Genomic DNA, 12,547 nt, shown 5'->3' with positions numbered 1-12,547 from the left:
CTCTGCCAAATTTTTTGTGTATTGAACACTCTTGTATTTTGTTGCTTCTTATTTTCTTTCACTGCCTTTGTGTTTGTTGGATTTTTTTCTTTAGCGATGTGGAAGGTCTGTATCCCATTCTGTCTCCCCCTCTTCCTCTTCAAGCCTTCTTTCTAGTATCAGACACAAGGGCCTCCTCCAAGATTTTTGCTTTCTGCCACTTGTGGCTCTGTTTGCCTATCACATTCTCTCCTTTCTTTGCCCAGTTCGTACCTATTCATTCTCTTGATGAGCACTGTCTGATAGAACTTTCTAAGATGCTGGAAATGTTCTTTTTTCTTTTTCATCTTTTCAGGGCCACACCTGTGGCATATGGAGGTTCCCAGGCTGGAGGTCTAATTGGAGCTACAGCTGCCGTCCGACACCACAGCAACAGCAACAAGGGATCCGAGCCGCCTCTGCAACCTACACCACAGCTCGTGGCAACACCAGATCCTTAACCCACTGAGCGATGCCAGGGATCGAACCCACAACCTCATGGTTCCTAGTCAGATTCGTTTCCTCTGCGCCAGGACGGGAACACCAGTGTTGGAAATGTTCTGTATCTGTTCAGTCCAGTTTGGTAGCTCCTAAGCCTCATGAGGCTTTTGATGACTTGGGATGTAGATACTGTGAGTGAGGAATTTTAATTTTTATTTAATTTTAGTTAATTTAAATTTAAGTTCCCATTTTGGCTCAGCCGCTTAAGGACCCGACACTGTCTCTGTGAGGTTGTGAGTTTGATCCCTGGCATCGTGTTCCTGGGTGCATTAAGTATCTGGTGGTTGTCTTAAGCTGCAGTGTAGGTCACAGATGCAGCTTGGATCCGTATTGCTGTGGCTGTGGAGTGGACCTCAGCTCCATTCAACCACTAGCCCAGGAACTTCCATATGCAGCTGGAAAGGAAAAAAAAAAAAGTAAATAGTTACAGGGGCTCTTACATTGGCTCTGAGTCAATAGTCACTCCTCAGAAATCTTTCTCTGACCTCCCTAATCAGGTCAAGCCTGTCAAATATATATCTCGTGGGAATAGGTACCTCTCATTCCTAGATATTAAGTAAGTTGTAATTTTACATTTTTATGATTACTTAATGTGGGGTTTTGAGGATCTGGGGGTTTTGTCTCTAGGAGTGTAAGGCTATACACTTCCATAGGATATGTTTTTGGCCATCATTAAGCAGAGTGCCCAGCACATAATGAATGGATCCTCAAATATATTTGCTAAAAAGTTGAATGAATGAATAAATGAATGAGCTGTGATGATGTTTACCTCTTAGGAGGGGAGTGCAAAGGGGATAATTTATAATTTATCTTTACTGTATAAATTTTAACACTGAGAGCATATTTATGCATTAAATATGTATAGCTAAATACATTTAAAATAATTTCCCTTGGGTTATTGCAAAACCCAACATACTGACAAAAAACTTCAATGGACAGTTAATACATGAGGAAAGAAGGGAGGGAGATGGGAAAAAGAAAAATTTGTGGCACAGATTGAAGGGAGATAAATGTAGAAAACCAGTAAGATCGCAAATGAATGGTGAGAGTGGCTGGGTCTGAGAAATAGTTTTTGAGATTGAATGGACAACAGCGGCTACTTGATTAAACATAGAGAGTAAGAGAGAGGAAAGAATGAAGGACAAATTCTAGATTCTTGCATGAGCAAGTGCATTTCCCCTCATTTACAACATATTGTAGGAAGCCTAGGAATGAGTGAGGTGAGCTCTGGTTTTGAGATGTGGAGATTGAGTTGCTATGAGAATATACCTGTGACAACATGCCTTGATGTTAGATCTAGAAGTTGGAGTTTGTATAAAGGTCTGGCCAGGAGTTCAAAGATAAAGATGTTAAATGCACATACATGGTAATTACAGGGGTGCCTGTGAGTGAGACTGAAGTTGAGCAGGACCCTGTAGGACCTTCCCCAGGACAGACCTCCTCCCTTCCTCTCATTTATAGAAAAGTCTTAGCCTCCTAGGCCTTTACCAAGTTCTGAAGAGCAAACAATCAGAGAAGAGAGATGACACAGAAACAAAAGAAAACAGTCAAGCAAGAAAAAATAATAGCCATAAAAGAAATGTAATTGACTTTGTTTTATGATCAAAAGAAAGATCCTCAAGTTCGTGTTGTGGCTCAGTGGTTAACGAATCCAACTAGGAACCATGAGGTTGCAGGTTTGATCCCTGGCCTTGCTCAGTGGGTTAAGGATCCAGCATTGCCATGAGCTGTGGCGTAGGTTGCAGATGAGGATCGGATCCCGCGTTGCTATGGCTCTGGTGTAGGCCGTTGGCTACAGCTCTGATTCGACCCCTAGCCTGGGAACCTCCATATGCCACGGGAGCGGCCCAAGAAATGGCAAAAAGACAAAAAAGAAAGAAAGATTCTGCTCAAGGTCTATAGATAATATCCTGAGCCATATCCTTGAGTTGTTTCTCAGATACTAAAACCCCCACCAGGTGGAAGATGTTAACTGCTGACCACCAGCATGTAGACCCCAGGTGGGTTAGAGCAAGAAGGTTGATGATGTTGACTCCTGAAATACCACCCAGTCAGAAGAATTGTGCATGAGCTGATTACACACTCTGCTCGCTCCCTTACACTGTCTTTAAAAGCTGTTCCCTGAAAACCAGTGGAGATTTGGGGCCTTTAAGTATAAACTGACTGTTCTCCTTGGTCCCAGGTTGGGCACCTTGCAATAAACATTGACTTCCTGGAGTTCCGGTTGTGGCTCAGCAAAAACTAATCTGACCATCTATCTGTGAGGGCACAGATTCAATCACTGGCCTTGCTCAGTGGGTTAAGAATCCAGCATTGCCATGAGCCATGGTGTAGGTTGCAGATGTGGATCGGATCTTGAGTTGCTGTGGCTACAGTGTAGGCCAGCAGCTACAGTTCCAATTCAGCCTCTAGCCTGGGACACTCCATATGCTGTGGAGCACCTGCCCACACAAAAGAATTAAAAAATAAAAATTGACTTCCCTTCACTACAACCTGGTGTCAGTAGATTGGCTTTGCCAGTGGACCCAACTTTGGTTTGGTAACATGATCACCCAGGGAGAATATGATATATAACTAAAAGCTGGACTAAACAGAAAACCTCACCAAATAGTTGAGGTGGAAGCCTTGAAAGAAATACCTCCCTAAACTTCTACATAGGAAAAAATTGCACATAGTAGGAAAAACAGAATAAAATAGTATCTTAGAAATCATATTACCTTGTTTTTACTTAAAATCACATCATATAAGGAAGTTTTGATTCCCAGCAAGCTTTATTTCATTCTATGGAAAATACAGTGGTTTAGATTTTAACCTCACATCTTTTATTTTTTATTTTGTTTTGTTTTATAATGATTTTATTTTTTCCATTATAGCTGTCTGTCATGGAAGTATAGAGTTCTGTCAATTTTCTACTGCGCAGCAATGTGACCCAGTCACACATACATGTATACATTCTTTTTTCTCACATCATCATGCTCCATCACAAGTGACCAGACACAATTCCCAGTGCTATACAGCAGGATCCCATTGTTTATCCATTCTGAAGGCATTAGTTTGCATCTATTAGCCCCAAATTCCCAGTCCCTCCCACTCCCTCCCCCACCCTCTTGGCAACCATAAGTCTAGTTATGGTAAAGTCTATTACGTAAATCCAAGTATAGTTGATTTACAATGTGCTTATTAATGCTGTAATGTTTTTTATTAAACTTTTTAGGCTTTGCCTGTAAAACAGGGTTTTTCCCACTAGATGGTGCTATTATTTCATGTTTCACAAAGTAGCTGGCTTTGCCCCTTTGTTCTCCATTGCCTTAGGAAAGAGACAGATCTATTAAATATTTACTGAGTCAAGCACTGAACTATGCACACTATATACATTATCTTCTGCAGTCCCTGCAGTAGTGTTAAGTCAGATCATGGCATTCTCTGTGCAAAATCTTCCCAGTGGAATCCTGATCACTTTTAGAATAAACTCTGTTAACCTGAAGAAATATATACAATGTAAGAGATGTGAACTTCAGTTTTATTCAGGATCTTATTAAGGACTAGAGCCTTGGTGACAGCCAGTCAGTTACTCTGAGGAGGTAGGGGAGAAGCATATATATGATTTTTGGCTAGGAAGTATAATGGAGTGGGACCCTGGGAGGCTTTCCCAGAGTGGCCCACCCCCCTTCATGTCCTCTGCCTGCAGTTTTGTCTAAGAAAAACTAAAGAATCAATTTAATCGGAGAAATGAGGAAATAACAGGGAAAAAATAAAAACGGTCAGGCAAGACAAAATAATCATAGTTTAGACATTCAACAAAGGTAAGGACTTCTAGTTCTTCCTCAAAGACTATAGATAACATTCCGAGCTGTGTGGTTGGAGCTGTTCCGCAAGTGCTGACGCCCCCACTGGGTAGAAGAAGTCAACTGCAGGCTGTGCACAAGCATGCAGACCCCAGGTCACTGGAACCAGAAGGTTGATGATACTGACTCCCAACCAATCAGGAAAATGTCCATGAGCTGATCACCCGCCCTGCTCCTTGAACACTATAAGGCTCCTCACTTCCCCCTCCACAGGTGACACCAAGCAGGACCCTGTGGGGCTCCTGGGCACACATGCCTTTCTGTATCCCCCATTTCTTGTTTTTAGGAAAAAAAACTTCAGCCTTCATCATCTTCCTTGGGCTCCAAAGGACAGATTCAATCAGTTGCTACTCAGGGAAGGGAGGGGATGCAGAGAGCAGGGAGGAGTAAGTCAAGAAATTATAGTGCAGCTTTGGGGGCAGAGTCTTGGTCCCTCCTCAAGGAATATAGATAAGAGTATCTTTGAGTTCTTCTGCAGAACTAAACCCCCCAACAAATAGATGTTCATTAAGCATTCTTTATTTGGGAAAGAAGACCATCAGACCACTGAACACCGGCTTTGAAAATAATGCAAGCTTGCCTCTGCCCTGATTCTTATCTGCAGCCCTATTTACCACTGCCCAAACTATAAAACCATCTCCCAGTCTCTCCTAAGGCACCCAAAACTCTGTCTCTGCATTTCTATTTGGCACCTGTGGGGGGCCAGGAGGCACAGTACTTGAGGCACTAGCCCGCTGTGTTCCCTTTTGGCCTGGCATTTAAAGCTACTGTTTCAGTCTCATCCAACTCTGTCTCCACATTTCTAGTCTGCATAGGTGTGCAGTAGGCAGCCTATTGGCCACAGAAATACATGTAGTCAAACATACAGCTTGGTAAAAATCACTGCTGATTGCAAAGAACAGCTATCTCAAGTTAGTGATTTTAGTGCTTTTCTATGTATGGAAAGATGCAAGGATCTGGAGCCATTGCAATTCTTCCTGAGATATGCATCTAACTACCTATGGGGCCTACTCACCCAAAGCATAGAATGCCTCATCTAGTTTTTCATCATGAATTCCTTTCAGGGTGCACTCTCAGTGGTCGACTCACTTAACTCTTGCAGAACTGGGTGGTGAACAATGCTCTTTGTCTTAGAGATCTTAATTTTTCTGTGTCCATAGCCTCAAAGTCCTTATCAAGCCTCATGAGACCCATTAGATCTGATACAATCTCCACCCCCACCCTGGTGCCCCTGCTTTTCCCTAAATTACCAGAGGCACTGCTGCCTCTGGGCTCCTTTGTTTTTAAACCAACCTTATTGAGATGTAATTTAAGTAAAATAAATTGCAATTGCATCCCTTTAAAGTGTATGTAAGAATTTGACACGTTTACATACTGGTGAAACTGTTGCCAAAACTCAGGCTCTGTTCACTGGTGCCAGATAGAAACGTGGAGACAGAGTTTGGGGTAAAGGAGGGAAAGGAGCTTTTATTGCTTTGCCAGGCAAAGGAGATTACAGCAGACTAATGCCTTGAAGACCATGTCCTCCTTGGGGAGGAATTACAGGGACTTTTATGGTCTAAAAGGAGAAAATCAGGGTCTTAGATTAGAATCAGGATTGGGACAAACATACATTCTCCTTTCTTTGGGGGAATCTTAATCATCAAAGTTATTGTCAGGAAATATGTGCATGATCCTGGTGCTGGTCTTTGGGGTTATTGCCTAAAATAACGGTACTTGTGAAAAGGGGATATTGATCAGAAATTAGAACAAATTAGGAAAGCTCCTGAAAAGCATCATGTGCTCATTAATAATCTTTAAAGCACAGGCAATTGTGCTCAGCTTGCCTAATCTGTAGCTTGCAGGTAATTGTGTTTATGGTGCCATCAAATGAGAGAGAAGCACAAGCAAGAGCTCCCAGCTCTTCAATGTTAAAGTAGTCATTCCTAAAAGAAGCATAAGGACAGAATTCCCATCCTGGCTCAGCAGAAATGAATCCAACTAGGAACCTTGAGGTTGCAGGTTCTATCCCTGGCCTTACTCAGCGGCTTAAGGATCTGGCATTGCCATGAGCTGTGGTGTAGGTGGCAGATGCAGCTCGGATCTGGCATTGCTGTGGCTTTGGAGTAGGCCAGCAGGACAGCTCTGATTAGACCTCTAGCCTGGGAACCTCCTTCGCTGTGGGTGTGGCCCTAAAAAGGACAAAAGAAAGAAAGAAGCATGAGGAATATAACTTTTCTCTTAGGTGTATAAGATGCCTACATCATTATGTGTATCCCTTGAGGGGGAGCCAGGATCCTGCCCCAAGTCTGTACTATTGTTTCCTGACTGCTCCTCCCACCTCTGCATCCCCTTCCTTTCCTGATCAGTGACTGTCTGAACCTGCCCCTTTAGAATTCAGGGAAGGCCAAGAGGCTAAATAAGGCCCATTTCCTAAAAACAAGAAATGAGGGACACAGATCAGTTACAAAACCCCCACCACAATCAAAATACACTATTCTCATTACCCTCCAAAGTTTCCTTAAGCCCATTGGAAAAAGGAGAAGGAATACTTATTAAATATCAGCTTCTAATTACTTGGGGTTTGCTTTACTCTGCTTTTTCTAGCTTTTTATTGATTTTAGGCCTTTTTTCTTTTCTAATACAAACACCACTTAAAACTATAAATTTTTCCCAAAGTTCTATATTGCACAAATTTTGATAAGTTATCTTTCATTATCACAGAGTTTGAAGTAGTTTCTAATTTTCTTTGTAACTTCTTTGACCTGTGAATTGTTTAGGAGTGCATTGTATATCCAGATATTTTTGATTTCCTAGATATTTATTAATTTTTAATGTCACTGTGATAGGCTTATACACAGAGAACATACTCTATATGATTTCAGTCATTTTAGTTTTATCAAGACTTGTTTTATGGCCAAATGCATGGTCTTTCCTGGTGAAATTTCCATTTTTTATTTGAATTTTTTCCAACTTTTAAAAATTCTATCCTTCATTTTCTACCCTCCTGGGGATTACTTGAATTTTTTTAAAGAATTTTATTATAATTTATCTGTTGATCTCTTAATCCTTTCTCTCTACTTTTTTTTTTCTCAGTAATTACTGTAGAGATTAAAATATACATCCCTGAAAGGGAACCTTCTTACACTGTTGATGGGAATGTAAATTGTATGGAAAACAGTACAGAGGTTCCTTAGGAAACTAAAAAGAGTTACTGTGTGATCCAGCAATCCCATTCCTCTCCTGGGCATATATCTGGAAAAGATGAAAATGAATTTAAAAAGGTACATGTACCCCAATGTTCATAGCAGCTTTATTTACAATTGCTAAAACTTGGAAGCAACATAAAAGTCCACCAACAGATGAATGAATAAAGGAAATGTGCTACACACACACACACACAAACACAATGGCTGGAATATTACTCAGCCATAAAAAATAAATTCACAAATGAGGAGTTCCCGTCGTGGCGCAGTGGTTAACGAATCCGACTAGGAACCATGAGGTTGCGGGTTCGATCCCTGCCCTTGCTCAGTGGGTTAACGATCCAGCATTGCCGTGAGCTGTGGTGTAGGTTGCAGATGCGGCTCGGATCCCGCGTTGCTGTGGCTCTGGTGTAGGCCAGTGGCAACAGCTCCGATTGGACCCCTAGCCTGGGAACCTCCATATGCCTCGGGAGCGGCCCAAGAAATAGCAACAACAACAACAACAAAAAAGACAAAAGACAAAAAAAATAAATTAATTAATTAAAAAAAAAATAAGTTCACAAATGAAATAAGTTACAAAACAGAAAAAGACTCACAGACATAGAAAACAAACTTATGATTACCAAATGGGAAAGATGGGGAGGGTTAAACTAGGAGACTGAGATTAGTAGATTACAAACTACTGTATATAAAATAAACAACAAGATCCTACTGTATAGCAGAGGGAACTATATTCAATATCTTGCAATAAACCATAATGGAAAAGAATATATATGTATAGCTGCATCACATTGCTGTATACCAGAAACTAACACAACATTATAAATTAACTAAACTTCAACAAAAAAAGGAAAAGGAAAATTGATGGCCCATTCACAGGGTTATTTTGAGAAATAAATTTTTAATCTATGTACAACGGTTTGACCATGGCCAGCCACAGACCAAGAGCTCAAGAAATATGACATTATTATTCCATTTTAAAAGATTCTCAATCCCATCTAACTCAACTCAGTGTCCCCTTTAAAAATAATAGATATTTTGTAATGCTCACTTTATTTCCTTGTCATATATTCATAGAGAATATAAGCTTTCTGGGGGCATTATTTAAAAAAAATCATTATAATGCCTTTATACTGGAGTATAGGGAAGAAAAGGAAAAGGAAAATCACATATAACAAAATAATATGTATTTTAATATTTAAATGACTTTAAAGACCTAGTGAGGTCATCAGATGTTTCTCATGAATAATTTTAGAGTAACAGATTTAAGACAATATTTAACTGAATATTGCCATCACTTCTGTTTTATATTTGGCATTTTATGATATGACAATACATTCCTCTGCAAACACACACAGAATCACTGGGTATGCAATATCTAGCAAATGCACACTCAAAAAGTGTGCTGTACTCATGGTACCATACAAATTTTGAGTGAAGCAATTTTACATAATGATGAAGCTTCTTGGTAAAGTTCCCAACAAAACAAAGAGAAATTTTTCTTGATGTACACAATAATTGCATCCATGTACAACTCAAGATTATGTTAAAAATATCTTATTTCTTTTTCTTTTTTGTCTTTTCTAGGGCCGCGCCCGCAGCATGTGGAGGTTCCCAGGCTAGGGGTCTAATTGGAGCTGCAGCAACTGGCCTACGCCAGAGCCACAGCAACTCAGGATCCAAGCCAAGTCTGGGACCTACACTACAGATCAGGGCAACACCGGATCCTTAACCCACTGAGCAAGGCCAGGGATCGAACCCTCAACCTCATGGTTCCTAGTCGGATTCATTAATCACTGAGCCACTACAGGAACTCCCAAAAATATCTTATTTCTATATAAAACCAAATTAGGTTAAATATCAGATAACTGCGAACAGGTTTTTCATACCCATGAAGATCCCAGAGGACCTAAGAAAGACATTCAGGATACAGGACAAGTCAAGTCTTCTTTGTGAGGTGTTGTCTCAAGAAAATAAGAACACCTAATATCCCTAGTCCCTGCTCACTAAAAAACAGGAACACTCACAATAAGGAGACAAAACACACACCCACACCCAAATTTCTGAAACCTCTTTTTGCATGTGGCCCTTTAACTACAAGAGACTGAAAAATCATTTAGTGTCATCACAAAACAAACCACTAGGTGGAAGCATATACCAACGATTAAGAGTTTTTGATGCCCTGGCAGAATCAAGAACTTGGGAATGAGGAGGCCTGAGACTGGACGGACATCACATTTATTTGTAACGTTTTATTTCCTTCACTGGAAAAAGATGACAAAAATATTGAAAACGGATGTGAATGATGAATACGTCAACATTTAATTTTTCTCTACATGTATTTTTTTAAAGAGTTCTCTTCTTAAGGGATCGATAGAAAGATCTGGATGGGATGATGCTAAACCATCAATCTGCTTCCATTCACAGAAAGAGAATAAAAGTTGTGGCAGCTGGAGAATCCAGATTTCCATTAATGGTTAAGAATAATGTACATTTCTGGAGTTCCCATAGTGGCGAAGTGGTTAACGAATCCAACTAGCAACCATAAGGTAGGGGGTTTGATCTCTGGCCTTACTCAGTGGGTTAAGGATCCAGCGTTGCCTTGAGCTGTGGTGTAAGTCGCAGACGCAGCTCAGATCCCGCGCTGCTGTGGCTCTGGCGTAGGCTGGCGGCTACAGCTCTGATTGGACTCCTAGACTGGGAATCTCCATATGCCGCGGGAGCGGCCCAAGAAATGGCAAAAAGACAAAAAAAAAAAAAAAGAATAATGTACATTTCTGAATATCATGAAAATGTGCAGACAGGAACAACACACCACTTAGGGGAGTGTTAAGAAGACAGCACAGAGAAGATGAGCCTAAGTTAGTTATTAAGATCAGGTGGGAATAAGACAGGCATATACTAAGAGGCAATAGCAGTAATGTTATTAAACTTAATAGCTGACAGTATTCTTTCACAGGTTTTATGCATCTTCCCACATTGCTGCTTGGCCTTAACCAGAACCATTCAAAGAGGTGGTCTGCCAACTGGTGACCATCCCCTGTATTGTAAGACACTAGGACATACAGATAGTGAGAGAAATCATTTAGACATGTTTATAGCAATTTGACAATCTTTTGTCTGGTGACTACAATAAATACAATTGGGGCTTGTTTTATCTATTTTTTAACAACTTTGTTTGTATTGGGTTTTACCTAAGTGCCAGTCTTCAATGGATTGAAGACACACACACACATACACCTGATCCTTATCTACCAAAAATTTGAGAAGCACTGGCCCCAGAGCACCAAAATAGCCAGAAGGCATGAAGCAGTTGAGTCAGAAAACCTGGAGGAGAAGGCTCACATATAATAGTTTCCACCTGCATCAAGGGGCTCCTTATATTTTATTTAATTCTCTGAACAATGCACTGTGATTGGTGGTATGATCTTGACTTTAGAAAGGAGGGCAAAAATTTAGAGAACTGGCTGCAAAGGAGCCAGAGTCAAACCAAGATATTATGGAATTTTCACCCGTTCTAAAGAACTTCATCACCATGTCAGTGCCTGCCTCTCATCCATCAATGCTTATAGATCACACTTGATGCTGGGACCAGTTGCTCCAGAGCTCACAGTCCTGGCATTGCTGCTCACATGTCCTCAAGAATCAGTTCACTCTTTCTGTAAGTTAGGAAAATGGGTCTGTCTTCTAACTCAGCAGAGTGTGGTGTGTCTCACATGTCAAAAGAAAGCTTAAAAACAATAATAAACACCAGTTTCCATTTCCTGTTCACATCTACACACACACACACACACACACACACACACACCCCTCTCATCAAGCATCAAAAATAAATTCTGCAGTCCTTCTCACTGGAGTAGTGGTATCTAGTATGTTCCTAACAAGATTATTTTTCCCCTTATTTTAAGGTGCTTTTTTAAAACTTTTTTTTTTTTTTTTTTAGTGCCTCACCCACAGCATATCAAAGTTCCCAGGCCAGGGGTCAAATTGGAGCTGTAGCTGCCAGCCTACATCCCAGCCACAGCAATGCCAGATCCGAGCTGCATCTGTGACCTACACCACAGCTCATGACAACCCCTGATCCTTAACCCACTGAGTAAGGCCAGGGATCGAACCCTTATCCTCATGAACACTAGTCGGATTCATTTCCGCTGAGCCATGACTGGAATTCCTAATCATAATTTTTTATCATAAAATTTTATGATAAAAATTTTTATCACTAATTTTTATCAGAGATTATTAAACAAGAAAGTATTTTACAGGAAAGCATTTTTCATTTTTTATTTTTCAGATAAAGAAAGCTGCCTGAATTCAAATGAAAACAGGACTAGATTTAAAAGGAGGGAAAAAAAGCAGAAGACAATCATAACAGCAATATGACTTACAATAGGTGGCAAGAGCTTTGGGGCAAAACTAAATGTTGAACAGTGGATAATTAGGAATATGTAAATTTTTTTCATTCTGCACTTTCAAAAAGCTTAAAACACTGACTCAAAGAGAGATTTAGTGGGTCCAAGTCTGCACTTCTCTTTTCTTCATTTTTAAGGCCTACAAATAATTAAAAATTAATTAGCGATAACGAGAAAAATGTTTTGTCTAGTATCAAAAAATCATAATGGAAAGTATCTGGCAAGAATTTCTTTTTCTTCTTTTATTCCTCTTCTTCTCATTAAAAGCAGTAATGATATTAAAGAGAATGGCTTTTGAACACATATCATGTGCTTAGAAGCTTTACATGATGTTATTTAAGCTACGCAACATCCCTAAAAGGTAGGAATTATTCCTGTTTCACCGATAGAAAATTGAGGCCAGAGACATTAACTAACATAAGGTTGCAAACCTAGTACGTGACAGAATCAGGAAAGACACTGCATGTTTGAGCTTGAAGCCCATGCAAACTCTTGATAATGTTTTAATGATTATAGAATTAAAACATGGAGTTCTCTGGTGGCTCAGCAGGTGAAAGATCCAGTGTGGCTTGTTGCTCCCCTGGCCCAG

General features: G+C 40.2%; 1 protein-coding gene across 1 annotated transcript in view; it reads left to right on the top strand.

The window, feature by feature from the left end:
- DEPTOR (DEP domain containing MTOR interacting protein) overlaps window positions 1-12,547 on the top strand; it is a 234,387-nt gene that overhangs the window by 19,761 nt on the left and 202,079 nt on the right.

Source organism: Sus scrofa, chromosome 4, assembly GCF_054392235.1.
Source record: "Sus scrofa isolate SSC_HxYL_T2T_F1_AM1 chromosome 4, Sscrofa_HxYL_maternal_Yorkshire_Landrace_v2.0, whole genome shotgun sequence".
Taxonomy (NCBI): domain Eukaryota; kingdom Metazoa; phylum Chordata; class Mammalia; order Artiodactyla; family Suidae; genus Sus; species Sus scrofa.
This window is presented reverse-complemented; position numbering and strand designations above follow the sequence as displayed.